The sequence below is a fragment of the Lissotriton helveticus genome, chromosome 8 (assembly GCF_964261635.1).
Source record: "Lissotriton helveticus chromosome 8, aLisHel1.1, whole genome shotgun sequence".
NCBI lineage: Eukaryota > Metazoa > Chordata > Amphibia > Caudata > Salamandridae > Lissotriton > Lissotriton helveticus.
In genome coordinates, this window is record NC_136069.1 from 293,253,282 (window position 1) to 293,260,766 (window position 7,485).

A 7,485-nucleotide genomic window follows, 5' to 3' on the forward strand; every position below is an offset into this window, starting at 1 on the left:
CCAGTTACTCTATTGGTGCAATGTGTTAAAGACCTGCCTGCCACCAAACCGAAGACAGTCGTATAAAAATATTGTTTTGTTCTTACACTGTTTTCCAGTCCATCTATGGCCACCAAATGTATTTCGAAGCTCTTGACCCATTGGCCCTACCTTTCTCTGAGTGCTCCCGGAACTTCAAAAAATGAACTTGGCATAGCTACAACATTCATGACACCCGCTGTAGTGTAAGCAAGGTGGTCTATACTAATACAATGACAAGAAAAAAATTGTCATAGACTTTACTCAGAGATTTGAAAGCTACAGAATCCAGGAAAATGAGAATGTTAAAAAAACTGCTTACAATAATGCAAAATACATTGAGGTGCTTCTAAAACAGGGCACTGAGAATGACAGAACTGCGTAAAATCAAGATGTTGCCATGGGGGAGGCGGGGGGGGGGGGTCCAGTGAGGCACAGGAATAGAGAATGAATGCAGGCCATGATGAAACCGTATTATCAAAGGGTTGACTATGAGCAGCTCTCCAAACAGCAATCAGCCTTGCTCTGAAGATGTGGCAAAGTACATAGCCAAGCACTATGCACCATCTTAACAAAGCCTCGCGTTATCTTGAATTTGCCACCATTGGCCTTGGAATAAGGTGACTCAGACAGGATACTCAGTAGCCAGTAAGAAGTGTGTTGGACAGCTTGCAAGAACAGGAGATTTGCAGAACAGGAAACAAGCAGGGCTTATGAGTATTTGCCAGGAACAAGGAGGTGCTAGCTCTGATTCTGTCCTAGTCGCCTAATCAGGATGAGTAATGACTACAGAGCATGAAGTGAGGAGTGACATAAGAATGCTTAAACATTACTCGCCTCCCACCTTCCCCAACAACTTAGAACATTTGCCAAATTCTATAACCGCGTGTTAGTTGTCTATGTGCATACACATTATGGGAATATGAGGGAGTGGTAGGAGAGACTTCAAGGGCAAACTCAGAAAGCATAACTGTAATTGAAACTATAATGTGCTCTGTTAATTTTCAAGTATTGTAATTATTTTGTTTATTAGCATTGCAGGTACTCTTAGTAAGCGTCCACCGTGGCACTTAAAGCATATGGAAATTATGCCTTTGCACATCAGAGACCACTCGGAGGTAAAGATGGCGCTTAGAGTTTTCTGTGCTCCCTTGTAAAGGTTGAACTGCAGATTATGTTGGCTAGGCTTTAAGTCTGTAACTACAGAAGAGGCCTCTTGTATTTTCACAATTGCAACATTTTCCCTAGGTCAAACAGTCGTAAATGAAGGCAAGCATTTTGTATTGATCTCCCATGATAGGGTTAGAGTTGGTAAGACGGAGATTGCTTAATGTCATATCTGGAGCAGACATGACCGCTATGGAACGGTTTTTCAAAAAGAGTGATGACCAGCCCTGCCAAGTACCATGCATCGCGGGTTAGGTTAACGCATTTTAATACCTATTCCAGCATCACCGCACTGACATTAAATGTCACGCATTTAGTGCCCTTAATTGGTCAAGGTGCAGCAGCTCTTGTGTCCGTACAGCTTTAGCTCCCAAAACTGAATATCTCTGCTGTATGTGCTGCTGGCCGCCAGAGCGTGAGCCAGGCCCAGGGTTCAAGAGGAGACTGTGGTTTTCTTGGATTCACAGTCATTTCTGCCTGGGTCGGGCCCTCACATCATGTGCTGACCCTCTGTGGTGGAGTTAGACTGCACTGCACGTTGTTAAAGTATGGACAATTCCTTCCTGTGGTGCCCAGATAGCTGTGTCTGAACTAGGGTGGCAAAGTGAGATAAACAGCCCTCATCAGCCAGGCTTGCTTGAAGCCAGTGGCAAAGTGAGCCACGTCTGGGCATACCCTGCCAACTCAGGGCAAACAAAGCAAACACAAGGAGATGATGGATAGAGCGCTGAAACGTTTCAGACACTCACCCTCCAGTCAGAGATCTGGGTAGAATCCATCATCATTCTTTAGCTCACTTCGCCACCCAGGTTCAGACACAGCTATATGCAAATCAGCCTTGACCCTGTGCCTCATGTGAACAGTCTAGCATGAACTGCCATGCCATGTCTTCCCTGGACCGGAAACAAGCATCTTGGGACCTGTTTCGGGCTAACAGTCCTCATCAGCCAGGTTAGCTTGAATCCAGTGGCAACGTGAGCAAGGGACCCACTTCTGGGCATACCCTGCCAACTTAGGGCGAACAAAGCTAACACAAGGAGATGATGGATGGAGTGCTGAAACTTTTCAGACACTCACCCCAGTCACAGATCTGGGTTGAATCCATCATCATTCTTTAGCTCACTTCGCCACCCAGTACAGACACAGCTATATGAAAATCAGTGTTGACCCAGTGCCTCATGGGAACAGTCCAGCCCGAACTGCCAAGCCAGGTCCTCCCTGGACTGGAAAAAAAGCATCCTGGGACCAGTTTCAGGCTAACAGCCCTCATCAGCCAGGCAAGCTTGAATCCAGGGGCAAAGTGAGCAAGGGACCCATGTCTGGGTATACCCTCCCAACTTAAGGTGAACAAAGCAAACACAAGGAGATGGTGGACGGAGCGCTGAAACCTTTCAGACACTTACCCCCATGCCACTGGAGTCAAGCTATCCGGCTGATGAGGGGTGAAACCCCAAAACCGGTCCTAGGATGCTTGTTTCCAGTCCGGGGAGGACTTGGCTTGGCAGTTCGGGCTGGACTGTTCCCATGAGGCACAGGATGAAGACTGATTTGCATATGGCTAGGTTCAAACTGGAATGGGATGGTGAGCAAAAAAACGATGGATTCAGGCACAAATCTATGTACTGGGGTGAAGGTATGACATTGTTCTGCATTCTGTCCATCAATTGTTCTTTTTCATTTGATAAGGTTTGAGGCATAGTGGCGGATAAGCTGGATAAGTCCTTGCTCCTGACTAGTACTTGTGGCTTCAATGGGTCAGCTCCCTTGGTTCTGAGAATGTTCCCTAGAAGCAGAAAATCTTGGAAACCCTGAAGTTAATCACTCAAGAGACATCTGTTAGTATCAAGAATTCCTTTCCATATACATCTTATTTCCTTCTCTGTTTGAGGCAGCATTCCACTTTCCATGTGGCAGGAGCCCCACATTATGTAAGCAACATACCACTTGGTAGAAATCCTTGAGCTTATTCTTACCAATGGCCACATTTAGAGATTAGCAGACAGGATACTCAGTCACAAAAGTGACGTAGTACCTTATCTGCCAAACTCACTGCTATCCTATTGTTAGTCAGGAAAATTGATAGCTTTCCATCAGCAGTGCCCCTTTTGGCTTTAGTGAAGGAAATCTTACTCTGATGACCTGATAGCAGCATGGACATAAACACCATGGGCCTTAATTAGGAGCACATGGTCCAATGTTCTTTTTTTTCTGTTACCTTCAAGGACAACCTGGTGGTGATGAAAATAAAAATTAAAATAATGGCCACACCCAAGGAGAAAATCCATGGGTGTCGAGGTCATTTGTTGTCAAAACAAAGTATCACTTTGAGAGTTTATGTTTGAAAAGTGAAGATTTTGGCTGACGTCTGTACTGAAGGTACAGAAATCATTGATAACTGGTAGAGATACCCTCCACCACCCTGATGGATACAGTAAATACTAGAAAACCCTAAATCGGGCTCCAAGTTCCAATACTGTTTCCCAAAGTAGCAGAGGCAATTTTGCTGCGCTCCCCATGTCTATGGAATTGAGGTATCACCCCTTTCCCACCTATGGAAAACGTACTCAAGCTAGACCTTTTCCTATTTTACCCCCCGGGGGGAGTGGCGCCTGCATCAATCAATCAATTAGTCATTTATATAGGACGACAGATCACCCCTGAGGGTCTCGAGGTGCTGTGGTTCTGGCTGCTGCATGGTGGTTTTCTCATTTTCACAACCGGGTCTTGAGATCTTTCCCGAGTTGCTGGAGTGTTTTGGTGATCCTGAGGTGTAGAGGAAAGGGGTTCCATGTCTTGGACGCCAGGTGCGAAAGGGGGCGTCCTCCACTGTTAGTAAGGTGGATCCGGGAGTGAGGCTGAGGGAGGTAGAGCGAGGAGTTTGGTAGGTTGGTGGAAGGTCAGGTATTTGCTAAGGTGCGCAGATCCTTCATTGTGCTGGACATTTTAGGCATGGGTCAGCATCTCGAACTGGCATCTCTTCTGTACTGGGAGCCAGTGTAGTTTCCTGAGGTGGGGCGTGATGTGGGTCCTTCTGGGCAGGTCGAGGATAAGTCTAGCTGCTGTGTTCTGTATTAGCTTGGCAAGAGTAGTTTCAAAGGCCTGTGCACTATGCATATGTCTTTTGAACCTGGAATGAAACACCTCTTGTCATTTTGTGGGACACTGGTTCTCAATTTTCCTTCCTCCCCTCAGGTTCCCCTGATAAGTGTTGGCTTAGGTTTCTTGAGAATATGATGTCATGTATTTATCCTTCCAATGTTTTTCAGATGAGGATCCCACAAAATGGGACCTGCACCAGAATGGCTATTGGTCTCACTTACAGAACTTGATGCAGGTTATTCACAGCTTTCCTTAGCAGTACTCTAGGCTAAGGGAAGTCTAACATGTGTACCTAGAGTATGTTGGGAGTGTGTCAGATCCGGTTTATTAGGTGCCAAGACTTAGGCAGAGATGAACAACTTATTTAAAACCCCCTTTGTTATTTTGTACTAAACATCTAAATTCATTAACAAATTAAGTTCTTTCATGATGAGTAAAATGTCACAAAGATGGAGGTTCTTATTAGCCTCTAGGCCAAATTGTTTATTTAGGGTTTTAAAACATAAAGCTGGTTTGTCAATGACAGAGCTACTTTGGACTATGTTATAAGCAACATTTCAGTTACTACAGAAACATACATGTTGACATACTCTGCATGCCTCACTTCTAAACATTCTGCGCCTAGGCCTTGAAGGAACATGTGACAAGTGGCTTATCTAATATTAGTAGACAAAAGCGGTTGAGTCTGACATGAGAAAGCTGCAGCTTAACCCAATCATAGCTGCCAGGCAGCCTTTATACCATGTTTCTAAAGTCTCTTGTGTGGCCAATGCAGGGCCACACAGTCACCCACATTTAATATCTGACTTGTATACCTGTTGCACATGGTTACTATTCAGTCTGTGAAGTCACCTTAAAGCCGACTATGCAAATTGGGATCATAACACCAATTACAATGAATGAGGGGTCGAGAGCTTGCACTGGAAGATGTTTAGCAGCCTAATATATCAAGAGGTCTACCTATGTGAGGAATATGGGTCCATAAAAGCAAATTAACCCATGGGGAAACATGCAGAAGGATTAATATGTATACATATAATATGCAGCATAATTAGCCTTTTTCATGCTGCAGACTTCAGTCAATTCCAACACATTATTAGGCCCGGTTTTGCCATCTAAATGCAGTGGCACACATTATGACCAACATTGGCAAAGCCAATAATTCTCCCCTCTTACATGAGTGCCAAGCAATTTGCTTTGCCAATGGTTATTTGTAATGCATACAATAAAAAGAAAAACACTTCAACATACTGGAGGAAAAGCAAACGCATATCTTAAGGCATCTCAAAACTGCTCACTCAATTCACTACTTTCAGTCTTTGTAAATGGCTTAGTTTATGTTTCAAATACTTTTCACTCTGTAAAACCTGAACACAATCTAAAATAATAAGGAAGCTTAAAGCACTTGTCAAAGTCTAATTTACTTTCTGCATGACTCATATGAAACATGCTCCAGCCATATGATCCTCTGCAAGAGCGCAGGGTTCAGGTGTAGGGGTCTCCAGGAGAAAAGACAGTTAATTTTCAGGCATACTGATTACCTCAAATGCCAATGAGTGAGTGCAGAAGCAGACACCTCTCCCGGGCCTTAAAGGCCTTTGTGTGCCAAGGTCTGCACTTTTGTGGAATGTGTTGCATGCCGCCCTTTAAGTCTGATCTACACTCATATTGGCACAAAATACCTGTTCCAGTGCTTTTACAGACAAGGTGGGAAGGGTAAGGAGCAACATGGAGTGCTGAGGCGATTTTTTGAGGGGGGTCGTACAAGGAAAAGATCAAGGCCATACATGAATACACCATTGTGCAAGGGTGCCTGCGTTGCAGTGAATGATTGTTTATGTGCAGCAAGGTGTCCTGCACACAAACAATCAATTCATATGTCCTTTGCTTGGGCTTTACTCGTTTGAGAGTTAAATGCAGTAAAGACATATCAAAACGCACTGGGGGGGACATGTCCAAATGACCTGTACGTTTATTATCATCATTGTTATTACAGTTGTTTTCTAAGACACAGACTGTCTACTCCTGACATTTCGAGCTGTGTTTCCTTGTGATTTATGGCACCCCAGAAACCGTACTGTGTCCCATATGTGTACCTCTGCACTTTTCCCGATGACAATGCATTGTATCCTCCCCCACAAAAATGTTATGTTGACATCGGTGCTGTAACATTGAGAAGAATTGTTGCTTGTGCCAATGAATTGCATAAAGAAAAAGTGCAATAAATAGATTTAAAGAAAACAAGCATTTACAATGCAATAGGTCTCCCAGCATTAAAGTTTGAGCTATTGGCATTGTATATTACAATGTGTTACATTAATTTGTTATCAATCTCTGAATTGTTGTATAAAGATGATTTGCAAACTGTCAAATGTTGCTGAATAGTAAGCAACGTTGTGAATAATATTGTTTGCTAGTAATCCTTGGGTACCAGAGTACTTCACTTGAGGCAGCTCACTACTCTGCACTCACTACTCTGCACTCACTACTTTGCACTCACTACTCTGCACTCACTACTCTGCACTCACTACTCTGCACTCACTACTTTGCTCTCACTATTCACTACTTTGCTCTCACTACTCACTACTTTGCACTCACTACTCTGCACTCACTACTCACTACTCTGCACTCACTACGCTGCACTCACTACTCACTACTCTGCACTCACTACTCTGCACTCACTACTCTGCACTCACTACTCTGCACTCACTACTCTGCACTCACTACTCACTACTTTGCACTCACTACTCACTACTCTGCACTCACTACTCTGCACTCACTACTCTGCACTCACTACTCACTACTTTGCACTCACTACTTTGCACTCACTACTCACTACTCTGCACTCACTACTTTGCACTCACTACTCACTACTCTGCACTCACTACTTTGCACTCACTACTCTGCACTCACTACTCACTACTCTGCACTCACTACTCTGCACTCACTACTCTGCACTCACTACTCTGCACTCACTACTCTGCACTCACTACTCTCTACTTTGCACTCACTACTTTGCACTCACTACTCACTACTCTGCACTCACTACTTTGCACTCACTACTTTGCACCCACTACTCACTACTCTGCACTCACTACTCCCTACTCTGCACTCACTACTCACTACTCTGCACTCACTACTCACTACTCTGCACTCACTACTTTGCACTCACTACTCTGCACTCACTACTCTGCACTCACT